The sequence below is a fragment of the Heptranchias perlo genome, chromosome 20, assembly GCF_035084215.1.
Source record: "Heptranchias perlo isolate sHepPer1 chromosome 20, sHepPer1.hap1, whole genome shotgun sequence".
NCBI classification, from domain to species: Eukaryota; Metazoa; Chordata; class Chondrichthyes; order Hexanchiformes; family Hexanchidae; genus Heptranchias; species Heptranchias perlo.
Window position 1 is genome coordinate 17,747,986 of NC_090344.1, and position 14,739 is coordinate 17,762,724.

At 46.6% G+C, this 14,739-nt stretch overlaps 1 pseudogene; it reads left to right on the forward strand.

The window, feature by feature from the left end:
- LOC137335945 (zinc finger protein 271-like) overlaps nucleotides 1-14,362 on the forward strand; it is a 31,677-nt pseudogene extending 17,315 nt beyond the window's left edge.
- Nucleotides 14,363-14,739: the final 377 nt, after the last annotated feature.

Below are 14,739 nucleotides of genomic sequence, written 5' to 3' on the forward strand. Positions count from 1 at the left end.
CCGCCGGACTGAAATCATTCCCCATGAATCTGAAGCGTCTTGGGGAAAACGGCAGTGCGAACTGTTATGTTCGTGCCAAGACTTGAAAGACCCTCCAATTACCGACAGTATCTTTGAACGAGTTGTGCAGCCAAACCGCGATAGAAGCCGCTTTGCATTCGTCAAACGTGAAGGGGACGATATTGGGGTTTGATGAGGGTCGATTTCAATTATTTGAAATCTCACCATGTGACCCGAAGATTGACGGCAGAATCGAGTTTTTCCTGTAAGTCCTGGATTGAAGGGAAAGGCGCAACAAGCAGGTCGGAGAAATGAAGAGCAGAAAATGTGAATGAAGCTTAAAAATCCCTGTATGTTGAAAGACTCAGTCCCCAGTGGTGGAGAGGATTGGGATTTCAAGCTGTTTCACAGCTCACACACACATCATTGGCTCATTGAATCACCTTCAACAACTCGATTACATCATCACTTAATCTTCTATACACAAGGAAATACAAACTTTGTCCACGCAACCTGTTCGCATAATTTAAATATTTTAGCCCAGGTATCATTCTGGTCAATTCTGGTGAATCTGCACTGCACCCCCGCCAAAGCCAATATCTCCTCCCTCAGGCGTGGTGTCCAGAACTGAATGCAGTACTCTAAATGTGGTCTCAGCAGAATTTATTTAACTTTAAAAAAAATTTTATTCGTTCATGGGATGTGGGCGTCGCTGGCAAGGCCAGCATTTATTGCCCATCCCTAATTGCCCTTGAGAAGGTGGTGGTGAGCCGCCTTCATGAATCGATGCAGTCCGTGTCGTGAAGGTTATCCCACAGTGCTGTTAGGAAGGGAGTTCCAGGATTTTGACCCAACAACGATGAAGGAACGGCGATATATTTCCAAGTCGGGATGGTGTGTGACTTGGAGGGGGACGTGCAAGTGGTGTTGTTCCCATGTGCCTGCTGCCCTTGTCCTTTTAGGTGGTAGAGGTCGCGGGTTTGGGAGGTGCTGTCGAAGAAGCCTTGGCGAGTTGCTGCAGTGCATCCTGTGGATGGTACACACTGCAGACACAGTGCGCCGGTGGTGAAGGGAGTGAATGTTTAGGGTGGTGGATGGGGAGCCACTCAAGCGGGCTGTTTTGTCCTGGATGGTGTCGAGCTTCTTGAGTGTTGTTGGAGCTGCACTCATCCAGGCAAGTGGAGAGTATTCCATCACACTCCTGACTTGTGCCTTGTAGATGGCTTTGGTGAGTGAGGAGGTCATTCACTCGCCGCAGAATGCCCAGCCTCTGACCTGCTCTTGTAGCCACAGCATTTATGTGGATGGTCCAGTTACGTTTCTGGTCAATGGTGACTCCCAGGATGTTGATGGTGGGGGATTCGGCGATGGTAATGCCATTGAATGTCAAGGGGAGGTCGTTAGGCTCTCTCTTGTTGGAGATGGTCATTGCCTGGCACTTATCTGGCGCGAATGTTACTTGCCATTATCAGCCCCAGCCTGCATGTTGTCCAGGTCTTGCTGCATGCAGGCATGGACTGCTTCATTATCTGTGGGGTTGCGAATGGAACTGAACACTGTGCAATCATCAGCGAACGTCCCCATTTCTGACCTTATGATTGAGGGAAGGTCATTGATGAAGCAGCTGAAGATGGTTGGGCCCAGGACACTGCCCTGAGGAACTCCTGCAGCAATATCCTTTGGCTGAGATTATTGGCCTCCAACAACCGCCACCATCTTCCTTTTTGCTAAGTATGACACCAGCCACTGGAGAGTTTTCCCCCTAATTCCCATTGATTTCAATTTTACTTGGGCTCCTTGATGCCACACTCGGTCAAATGCTAGCTTGATGTCAAAGACAGTCACTCTCACCTCACCTCTGGAATTCAGCTCTTTTGTCCATGTTTGCTCTTAGGTTGTAATGTGCTCTGGAGCCGAGTGGTCCTGGCAGAACCCAAACTGAGCATCGGTGAGCAGGTTATTGGTGAGTAAGTGCCGCTTGATAGCACTGTCGACAACACCTTCCATCACTTTGCTGATGATTGAGAGTGGACTGATGGGGCGGTAATTGGCCGGATTGGATTTGTCCAGCTTTTTGTGGACAGGACATACCTGGGCAATTTTCTAATTTGTCGGGTAGATGCCAGTGTTGTAGCTGTACTGGAACAGCTTGGCTAGAGGCGCGGCTAGTTCTGGAGCACAAGTCTTCAGCACTACAGCCGGGATGTTGTTCGGGCCCATAGCCTTTGCTGTATCCAGTGCACTCAGCCGTTTCTTGATATCACGTGGAGTGAATCGAATTGGCTGAAAGCTGGCTTCTGTGATGGTGGGGATATCGGGAGGAGGCCGAGATGGATCATCCACTCGGCGTTTCTGGCTGAAGATGGTTGCAAACGCTTCAGCCTTGTCTTTTGCACTCACGTGCTGGACTCTGCCATCATTGAGGATGGAATTGTTTACAGAGCCTCCTCCTCCCGTTAGTTGTTTAAATGTACACCACCATTCACGACTGGATGTGGCAGGACTGCACCGCTTGGATCTATTCCATTGTTTGCGGAATCGCTTAGCTCTGTCTACATCATGTTGCTTATGCTGTTCAGCATGCATATAACTTCCACACCTTTGTATTCCAGCTCCCTTGAGATAAAGGCCCACATTCCATTATCCTTTTTGATTACTTTTGTACCTGTCCACTGATTTTTAGTGATTGCTGTACTTGGACCCCTAAATATCTCTGCTTCCCCACAGTTGCTTGCTTCTCTCCATTTAGAAAATGCTGTTCATGATCTTGCTTAGGTCCAAAGTGAATGACCTCACACTTTCCCATATTGAAAGTTTGAACACGCTGGGTGTCTTATCTATAGAAACGAGAAGGCTGAGGGTGACCTGATATAGTACTTTAAGATTATGCAAGGATTTGATAGGTCAGATGTAGATAAGGTGTTTGTACTTTGGTGGTAGGGACTCCAAAACCTGGGGCTAATAATATAAGATAGTGTTTAATAAATCCAAAATAACATTCAAGAGAACCATATTTACGCAGAGAGTCGTTAGAATGTGCAACTCGCTCGCACAAGGAGTAGTTAAGGCGAAAAGCATGGATGCATTTAAGGGGAAGCGAAATAATCACATGGAGGAGAAAGGAATATTCGGGTTTGTCATAGGGTTCGATGAAGAGGGGTTGGAGGTGGCTCGTCTGCAGCATAAACACCGGTATGCTCTAGTTGTGCCGAATTGCCTGTTTCTGTGATGTACATTCTATGTAATTCTATGTAAGCTCCATCTGACACAGCTTTACCAACTCACTTAATCCATCAATTTCCTTTTGCAACTTTATGCTCCCATCTGCACTACTCACGGTGCCACCAAACTTGGTGTCGTCGACAAACTTGGATATACGGCTCTCTATTCCTTCATCTACCTCATTTATACACATAGTAAAAAGCTGATGCCCCGGTACAGATCCCTGGGGAACTCCACAAATCACATCCTGTCAATTTGAGCGCAGATCCATTATCCCTACTCTCTGTCTGCTACCTCCAAACCAACTCCCTACCCATGTCAATAGGTTGCTTTAATTTCCATGCGCTCTCATTGTTTTTAACACTCTCTTATGTGGTACCTTATCGAATGCCTCTTGAAGTCAATGTACATATAACACCCATAGACACTGCATTATCTACCACGTTATTTACATCTTCAAAATCTTCAGCTTGTTTCGTTAGACTTGACTTACCCTTTACAAATCCATGCTGGCTCACTCTGATCAATTCATATTTATCCAAGTGCTCAGTCATTCTTTCCCTAATAACAGATACGGGTAACTTCCCCACAACAGGCATCAGACTAATAGGATTATAATTTCCTACTTTATCTCTCCTCCCCTTCCTAAATAATGGAGTGACATTGGCATTTTTTCAATCCATGGAACAAATCCTGAATCATGACAGTATGAAAGATCATGACCAAAGCTTGTAAAATTTCCTCACTTACTCCTTTTAATCCCCTGGGGTGGTAACCATCAGATCCTAGAGATATGACTATCTTTAGTCTCATTATTTTCTTCATTACCATTATTTTACTTACACTGAATCGCCTTGATTTATTTTCAGTTTTCCTCGTGTCTATGGTATATTATCCTCATCCTTTTCTGCGATTATTTCGCTGGTCTGCCATTTCCTGATTTTCAATTACAATATCACCGCCATTTGTCTTTAAGGGTTCCACATTACTCTTAGTCACCCTTCTTTCTCTTAATACACGTGTAAAAACCTTGAGACTTGTCCTTAATTTCCCTCACAAGTTTTTCTCTTTTACCCTTTTTTCACCTCTTATGATTTTTTTAGTTTCAGCATCACAATAAACAACACTTCGCTGTCAAATTTGCTTAATTAGTTCTTCAGTGTCAGAGCGAGAATTGTCTGATCCTCTAGTTTATTTAATGTAACAAACAAACACAAGCACAAATATTCATCCGTGCACCAACGCACTGATGGACACACAAAGATAAACATAGCCAGAAACGCAACCAGTATCTGGATTCACAAGTAAACGGGCAAGCGAAATAGACAAAGATAAAACAGTCTGAACCACCAACAGAATGTGCCGTGTCGGTGAAAAGGATCTCAACTCCCTGCTTCTTTTCTGTACTGATAAATGTAGACAAAAATCTCATCTCGGTGCTTTTTTCAGATAACGAATGTCTTAATGCTGAAGAGATCGCTGATCCAAGCCAATTATCCCCAGTCGCAATCTCCTTCCAATCTTGCACGTGTTGCTCAGCTTTGAATTTGTGCATTTTTTCACACTGGGATTTAATTTGAAGGAAACGATGCTGTGATCTGCTAATGTTGTTAAGGAGATGGAGCACAAGAAGATAGATAAATGGCCAATGATAACAGTGACTGTTTAGACACTGTGAGCTTCAGTTAAAGGTCAGCAACATTTAAAGTGTCAGGTAGCAGATCTTTTCCAAATCTTGACAGAAATGGCAAGAAAACTTAACGCAGATTTTGATCAATATCACAACTTTCAAATAGCGGACATTTTATACAAGGCAAGAAAGATTTACAAGGATGTTGCCTGGACTGTAGAATTTTAGCTAAGAGGAAAGATTGGATAGGCTGGGGTTGTTTTCTTTGGAACTAAGGAGGCTAAAGGCAGATTTAATTAACGTGTACAAAATTATGAGGGGAATTGATAGTGTAGATTGGAAGGACCTATTTCCCTGAACAGAGAGGTTAATAACCAGGGGTATAGATTTAAAGTGATTGGTAGAAGGATTAGTGGGGAGCTGAGGAGAAATACTTTCACCCAAGGGTTGTGGGATCTGGAACACACTGCCTGAAAGGGTGGTCGAGGCGGACACCCTCATCGCATTTAAAGAGGTTTTTTTTATTCGTTCACGGGATGTGGGCGTCGCTGGCAAGGCTGGCATTTATTGCCCATCCCTAATTGCCCTCGAGAAGGTGGTGGTGAGCCGCCTTCTTGAACCGCTGCAGTCTGTGTGGTGACGGTTCTCCCACAATGCTGTTAGGAAGGGAGTTCCAGGATTTTGACCCAGCGACAATGAAGGAACGGCGATATATTTCCAAGTCGGGATGGTGTGTGACTTGGAGGGGAACGTGCAGGTGGTGTTGTTCCCATGTGCCTGCTGCCCTTGTCCTTCTAGGTGGTAGAGGTCGCGGGTTTGGGTGGTGCTGTCGAAGAAGCCTTGGCGAGTTGCTGCAGTGCATCCTGTGGATGGTGCACACTGCAGCCACAGTGCGCCGGTGGTGAAGGGAGTGAATGTTTAGGGTGGTGGATGGGGTGCCAATCAAGCGGGCTGCTTTATCTTGGATGGTGTCGAGCTTCTTGAGTGTTGCTGGAGCTGCACTCATCCAGGCAAGTGGAGAGTATTCCATCACACTCCTGACTTGTGCCTTGTAGATGGTGGAAAGGCTTTGGGGAGTCAGGCGGTAAGTCACTCGCTGCAGAATACCCAGCCTCTGACCTGCTCTCGTAGCCACAGTATTTATATGGCTGGTCCAGTTACGTTTCTGGTCAATGGTGACCCCCAGGATGTTGATGGTGGGGGATTCGGCTATGGTAATGCCGTTGAATGTCAAGGGGAGGTGGTTAGACTCTCTCTTGTTGGAGATGGTCATTGCCTGGCACTTATCCGGCGCGAATGTTACTTGCCACTTATCAGCCCAAGCCTGGATGTTGTCCAGGTCTTGCTGCATGCAGGCTCGGACTGCTTCATTATCTGAGGGGTTGCGAATGGAACTGAACACTGTGCAGTCATCAGCGAACATCCCCATTTCTGACCTTATGATGGAGGGAAGGTCATTGATGAAGCAGCTGAAGATGGTTGGACCTAGGACACTGCCCTGAGGAACTCCTGCAGCAATGCCCTGGGGCTGAGATGATTGGTCTCCAACAACCACTACCATCTTCCTTTGTGCTAGGTATGACTCCAGCCACTGGAGAGTTTTCCCCCTGATTCCCATTGACTTCAATTTTACTAGGGCTCCTTGGTGCCACACTCGGTCAAATGCTGCCTTGATGTCAAGGGCAGTCACTCTCACCTCACCTCTGGAATTCAGCTCTTTTGTCCATGTTTGGACCAATGCTGTAATGAGGTCTGGAGCCGAGTGGTCCTGGCGGAACCCAAACTGGGCATCAGTGAGCAGGTTATTGGTGAGTAAGTGCCGCTTGATAGCACTGTCGACGACACCTTCCATCACTTTGCTGATGATTGAGATTTGTCCTGCTTTTTGTGGACAGGACATACCTGGGCAATTTTCCACATTGTCGGGTGGATGCCAGTGTTGTAGCTGTACTGGAACAGCTTGGCGAGAGGCGCAGCTAGTTCTGGAACACAAGTCTTCAGCACAACAGCTGGGATGTTGTCAGGGCCCATAGCCTTTGCTGTATCCAGTGCACTCAGCCGTTTCTTGATATCACGTGGAGTGAATCGAGTTGGCCGAAGACTGGCTTCCGTGATGGTGGGGATATCGGGATGAGGCTGAGATGGATTATCCACTCGGCACTTCTGGCTGAAGATGGTTGCAAACGCTTCAGCCTTGTCTTTTGCACTCACGTGCTGGACTCTGCCATCATTGAGAATGAGGATGTTTACACAGCCTCCTCCTCCCGTTAGTTGTTTAATTGTCCACCACCATTCACGACTGGATGTGGCAGGACTGCAGAGCTTTGATCTGATCCGTTGGTTGTGGAATCGCTTAGCTCTGTCTATAGCATGTTGCTTCCGCTGTTTAGCATGCATGTCGTCCTGAGTTGTAGCTTCACCAGGTTGGCACCTCATTTTTAGGTACGCCTGGTGCTGCTCCTGGCATGCTTTTCTGCACTCCTCATTGAACCAGGGTTGATCGCCTGGCTTGTTGGTGATGGTAGAGTGAGGAATATGCCGGGCCATGAGGTTACAGATTGTGCTGGAATACAATTCTGCTGCTGCTGATGGCCCACAGCGCCTCATGGATGCCCAGTTTTGAGCTGCTGGATCTGTTCTGAATCTATCCCATTTCGCACGGTGGTAGTGCCACACAACACGTTGGATGGTGTCCTCAGTGCGAAGACGGGATTTCATCTCCACGAGGACTATGCGGTGGTCACTCCTACCAATACTGTCATGGACAGATGCATTTGCGACAGGTGGATTGGTGAGGACGAGGTCAAGTCAGTTTTTCCCTCATGTTGGTTCGCTCACCACCTGCCGCAGGCCCAGTCTAGCAGTTGTGTCCTTCAGGACTCGGCCAGCTCGGTCAGTCGTGGTGCTACCGAGCTCACTCTTGGTGATGGACATTTTGTGCACTTGCCACCCTCAGTGCTTCCTCCAAGTGGTGTTCAACATGGAGGTGGACTGATTCATCAGCTGAGGGAGGACAGTCGGTGGTAATCAGCAGGAGGTTTCCTTGCCCATGTTTGACCTGATGCCATGAGATTTCATGGGGTCCAGAGTCAATGTTGAGGACTCCCAGGGCCACTCCCTCCCGACTGTATATCACTGTACCGCCACCTCTGGTGGGTCTGTCCTGCCGGTGGGACAGGACATACCCAGGGATGGTGATGGAAGAGTCTGGGACGTTGGCTGAAAGATATGATTCTGTGAGTATGGCTATGTCAGGCTGTTGCTTGACTCGTCTGTGGGACAGCTCTCCCAATTTTGGCACAAGTCCCCAGATGTCAGTGAGGAGGACCTTGCAGGGTCGACTGTGCTTGGTGTTTTGCCGTTGTCGTGTCCTGTGCCTCGTGGTCCGTCCGGTTTTATTCTTATTGTGACTTTTCGTTGCGAGATTTTACAACTGAGTGGCTTGCTAGGCCATTTCAGAGGGCAATTAAGAATCAGCACATTGTTGTGGGTCTGGAGTCACATCTCGGCCAGACCGGGTAAGGGCAGCAGGCTTCCTTCCCTAAAGGACATTAGTGAACCAGATGGGTTTTTACGACAATCCAGCAGTTTCATAACCATCGTTACTGATACTGGTATTTTAATTCCAGATTTTTATTTAATTAATTGAATTTAATTTAAATTTTTCTCCATTAAATAGCTGCCGTGGCGGTGATTTGAATTCATGACTCTGGATTTTAGTCCAGGCCTCTGGATTACTAGCCCAGTAACATAACCACTATGCTACCGTACCCTTGGTACGTGGGTATATACTCAAAGTGCCATAACATACAAGGTTACAGACCAAGAGCTGGGAAGTGGGATGAAGCTGGATAGCTCTATTTCGGCAGGAACAGACACGACGGGCCGAATGGCCTCTTTCTGTGCCGTAAGTTTATTTGATTCTCTGATTCTAATTAACAGTAAGCAGGCTAGTTTAGGGGTCATAAAAATGCTACTGAAGAAAAGTAACTGATGGGAACCAAGCAATGTGCCCTTGTAAACCACAGATTTGGGAAGTTCCAGCTCCAGTGACAGAGATGGATCACTACAGGGTATAAAAGTGAGAGGATACTGATGTAAGGGGCAGTCGGGAGTGGAGACACTGGAGATCAAGCTCAGGGTGCCTGAGGTTCCATCCAGCGGGATCATCTCGTGTACACGGGGGACTTGCATGTTTACTCTGGTGCGGTAGAGGAAAGAGAATTTGCTCATATATTTCTAAATAAGGTATTAAATTTGCGGACTCTCAGAATTGTTAATTAATAAGACAATGCATTAGTTAGAACCTTCCACCCCTAAGTCTCTCTGCTCCTCTACTTTTAAACTTTGACCATTTAATCTCATTTTTCTTCCTCTCAAAATGTATGACGTCACATTTCTCTCCATTAAACTTCACCTGCCTGTTTACGAACCTGTGGACGTCACAATGACGTCACTGACACTCCTCTTCACAGTTCCCCACGCTGCCAATTTTGGCGTCATCTAGAGATTTTCACCTTGTGTCCCACATACCCAAGCTCAGATCATTCTCTGTATTGAGAAGAGCAATGGTCCCAACACTGACTCTGGGGGACACCACCATTTACATCCCTCCAGTCTGAAGGACATCCATTAACCACTACTCTCTGTTTTCTGCCCTTTACACAACTTCATTTCCACACTGCCCCATTCATTTTAATACCGTGAGTATTAATTTTATCAACAAGCCTCCTGTCCGACATCTTATCAAACACCTTTTCACAATCCATCTACACAACATCCAATACATTCCCTTTAACGGTAGACTCGAGTTATCTCAAATAATCCATGTTGGCTATTCTTAATTAATGTGTTTATCCAACAAATGTTGAAATGTTTGCTCCACCTCATCTGGTTTCATCTGTTTCAAGCGACAACAGAAAGGTCGAGTTTGCTCCTGGAGCTTAAGATAAATTATTTTTTTTAAATGATGCTTCAGACAATGGGGTCATCTGGGCTCAGACCCGCCCGTTCGGTGCCGCAACTCACGCCCCTCACACACTCCGATTGGTTGGAGGACCAACTGTTCTCTAATCCCTCCAGCCAATTTACCATAAGACCATAAGATCATAAGGGATAGGATCAGGAGTAGGCCATTCGACCCCTCGAGCCTGCTCCGCCATTTAATGAGATCATGGCTGATCTGATGTTTACCTCAACTCCACTTACCCGCCCTTTCCCCATATCCTTTGACCCTCTTGCGAATCAAAAATTTGTCGAACTCAGCCTTGAATGTATTCAATGACTCAGCCTCCACAGCTTTTTGGGGTAAAGAATTCCAAAGATTCACAACCCTCTGGGAGAAGAAATTCCTCCTCATTTCCGTCTTAAACGGGCGACCACTTATTCTGAGACTATGCCTCCTAGTTTTAGATTTCCCCATGAGGGGTAACAACCTCTCAGTATCTATCCTGTCGAGTCCCCTCAGAATCTTGTATGTTTCAATAAGATCTCCTCTCATTCTTCTAAATTCCAATGAGTACAGACCCAACCTGTTCAATCTTTCCTCATAAGACAGCCCTTCCATACCCGGAATCAACCGAGTGAACCTTCTCTGAACTGCCTCCAATGCAAGTATGCCCTTCCTTAAATAAGGTCACCAGAACTGTACGCAGTACTCCAGATGTGGTCTCACCAGCACCCTGTACAGTTGTAGCATGACTTCCCTGCTTTAACACTCCAACCCCCTCGAAATAAAGGCCAATATTCCATTTGCCTTCCGGATTACCTGCTGCACTTGTATGTTGACTTTTTATGTTTCATGTACGAGGACACCCAGATTCCTCTGTACCGCAGCATTTTGTAGTATTTCTCCATTCAAATAATATTTTGCTTTTTTATTTTTCCTCCCAAAGTGCATGACTTCATATTTTCCCACGTTATATTCCATCGACCAAATTTTTGCCCATCCTCTTAACCTGTCAATACCTCTTTACAGTCACTTTGTGTCCTTATCGCAACTTGCTTTTCCACCTATCTTTGTATCATCAACAAATTTGGCCACAAGACACTCTGTTCCTTCATCCAAGCCATTATTATATACTGTAAAAAGTTCAGGCCCCAGCACTGATCGCTGTGGCACCCCACTCGTTACAGGAAATTGCAATAAATTCCTGCTGCTCCTTTTGGGCCGGATATCTCGTTAATCACCATGGCGGGATTAATGGAGAAACTGACGGTTCTGAGGTGCAGTTGGAAAATAAACATTAATTGAACCCGTCAGTTGCAACAATTAATAAAACGAAATTAAAACAAGTTACCGAATAAAATATTTTCTGGAGTTCACCAAAGTGTGTGTGGGGGGGCTTCTATGCCGTGTGTTTGTGCCGGTTTAAATGGCACGAAGGGCTGGGCTTTCAGTTTATTTCATTATCCTTGATCCAAACGCGCTCTCCCTGCTTCAAATGTTTTTGCTCATCGTACAGACATTACGATAACCAATGGCGGCTGTACCACCCAGCATGCATCGCGGTAGAGATTGTGCCCTATCTAAATCAGAGGAGCACAGTGCGCATGCGCAATAGTGACTTCATGATCAGGCAGCATTTCCTGAGCATGCGCGGTCAATGGAGGCTGCGGGAGGAGCGCGCTCGGTCCAGGGAAGAGGATCGGAGCAAGAGGATCAATAAACCCCGGGGCCCGGGTCCGGGCTCAGGCTTTACAAACCCCGAGTGCGGCCCCAGACCCGACTATAAAACAGTGAACATTATCCCCCCCTCACGACCCGCCGGTTTCCGGTTTCTCCCGTTTCGCTCCGGACCAACTCTCAACAAAAGGCCGCGGCCCCACGCCTGCGCGGTGTAAACTGGGAATTCTCAGGGAGCGTCTGTAAATGAAGGAGAAATGGTGATTGGTCAGGGAGCGTCTGTAAATGAAGGAGAAATGGTGATCGGTCAGGGAGTGTCTATAAATGAAGGAGAAATAATAGTGGGTCAGGGAGCGTCTGTAAATGAAGGAGAAATGGTGATCGGTCAGGGAGTGTCTATAAATGAAGGAGAAATGGTGATCGGTCAGGGAGCGTCTGTAAATGAAGTAGAAATGCTGATCCATCAGGGAGCGTCTGTAAATGAAGGAGATATGGTGATCGGTCAGGGAGCGTCTGTAAATGAAGGAGGAATGGTGATCGGTCAGGGAGCGTCTGTAAATGAAGTAGAAATGCTGATCCGTCAGGGAGTGTCTATAAATGAAGGAGAAATAATGGTGGGTCAGGGAGCGTCCGTAAATAAAGGAGAAATAGTGATCGGTCAGGGAGCGTCTAAAAATGAAGGAGAAATAACGATCTCTACACCTTTTGTCATCCAGAGATCTCCAGCCTTGGAGGCCGTTCCTTTACTCCTCGTGGGAATCTGTCTGCTCTGTACTCAAAGCAACTCCTCCTTCAAGGCCTCCCATTGTTCAATTACTGTTTTGTTGCCAATTTTTGATTCCAATCCACCTGGACAAGATCCCTTTTTAACTCACTGAAATTCGCCCTCTTCCAGTTAGGAATTTTCACATTTGACTGTCCCTTGTCCTTTTCCATAACTGTTCTAATCCTAATGAGATTATGATCACTGCTGCCCCACTGAAACATGCTCCACCTGTCCCACTTCATTCTCCACACCGAGCCCACTGCTGTTCTCACATTCACTCTCTCACATTCACTCTGTCACAGTCACTCTCTCACGCTTACTCTCACATTCACTCTTTCACACTCTCTCACATTCACTCTCTCACATTCACTCTTTCACACTCTCTCACATTCACTCTCTCACATTCACTCTCTCACATTCACTCTCTCACACTCACTCTCTCACATTCCTCTCTCACCCTTTCACTCATGGTTTAGCACCACTGAAAGATGATGCGATGGGTTTGGATTTCAGCTCAGGGACGAGGGAGAGTGTGTGGGACGGGGATTTACAGCTTTGAGGAACAAGAGAGGAAAGAATGTTCCATAGAAACTAGAATTGTCTGTTCTAAATTTTTATCCTGTACTTACAGTGATAACTTTTATAAACTCATTTTCCAGGGTATTTGAAGGGGTGGATTTGCAGACAGGAAACTCAAACCAAAGACCACGTCAAGATCTGACAGAGTCACTCGATTCATCAGGACGTGAATATCATCGGCCTTTGAATGTGGAAGGAGAAATGTTTGTCTGTTCTGTCTTTGGGAAAAGATTTGAAACATCAGTGTGAGTGGAAAAGCACCGAGACACACACACCCGAGTGAGAGTGTTCCAGTGCACTGACTGTGGAAAGAGCTTTAACCAGTTCCAAAGCCTGAAAAGACATCACACCATTCACAGCGGGGAGAAACTGTACACGTGTTCTGTGTGTGGACGAGGCTTCGACTGATCGTCCAACCTGGAGAGACACAAGGACACCCGGACCACGGAGAAACCGTGGAAATGTGGGGACTGTGGGAAGGGATTCAATTACCCGTCACAGCTGGAAATTCATCGACGCAGTCACACTGGGCAGAGGCCGTTCATCTGCTCCGTGTGTAAGAAGAGATTCACTGAGTCATCCCACCTGCTGACACACCAACGAGTTCACTCTGATGATAGATCTTTTACATGCTCTGACTGTGGGAAGAGCTTTAAAAGCAGAAACAAACTTCTGAGACATCAGCACGGTGACACTGGGGAGAGGCCGTTCATCTGCTCTGTGTGTAAGAAGAGATTTACTCGTTCGTCCACCCTGCTGAGACACCAGCGAATTCACACTGGGGAGAGGCCATTCTCCTGTTCCGTGTGTAAGAAGAGATTCACTCAGTCATCCAACCTGCTGAAACACCAGCGAGTTCACACTGGGGAGAGGCCATTCTCCTGCTCCGTGTGTAAGAAGAGATTCACTCAGTCATCCACCCTGCTGAGACACCAGCGAATTCACACTGGGGAGAGGCCATTCTCCTGCTCAGTGTGTAAGAAGAGATTCACTCAGTCATCCAACCTGCTGAGACACCAGCGAGTTCACATTGGGGAGAGGCCATTCTCCTGCTCCGTGTGTAAGAAGAGATTCACTCAGTCATCCAACCTGCTGAGACACCAGCGAGTTCACACTGATGAGAGACCTTTTAAATGTTCTGACTGTGGGAAGAGATTTAAAATCAAAAGGAATCTGCTGACACACCAACATACTCACCCTGGGGAGAGACTTTTTAAATGTTCTGACTGTGAGAAGGGCTTTAAAAGCACAAATGAGCTGCTGAAACACCAACGCACTCACACTGGGGAGAGACTGTTCACCTGCTCCGTGTGTGGGAAGGGATTCACTAATTCATCCCACCTTCTGAAACATCAACTTGTTCACACTATTGAGTGACCTTTAAACTCAGTGACTGTGAGAAGAGCTTCAAAAGCAGAAATGAACTGCTGACACATCAACTCACACCTATTGGGGAGAGACTGTTCACCTGCTCCGTGTGTGGGAAGGGATTCACTCAGTCATCACACGTGCTGAGACACCAGCGAGTTCACATATGACTGCAGGGGTTGGATTCAGCTGTTAATCCCATCCTGGACTGAACCATGTTCATTCTGACAGTTGGGGTTTGTTTCTGCTGATGTCAATAACCGCTATCACTGGGCTGGAGTTTAATATTCTGGATATCTGTTAAATAAATTAGCTTTGTTTTAAACACTTTATTGTTGATTTTGGTCTTTCCCACCTGAGTGTTTAGCATCACCTGGCTGGATTCCAGAAAGGACAATCTGGGGGGAGGATCGTCCGGTGAGAACTGAACTTCAGCCTGGACACAGTCCTTCAGGGCCACACTGAGAGGGGCAAACGGCACTTTGGTCTTTCTCGTCTCTCTTCACTGACAGTAAAGTCGCCGTGCGGGTTTATCTTGCGTGTAAGAAA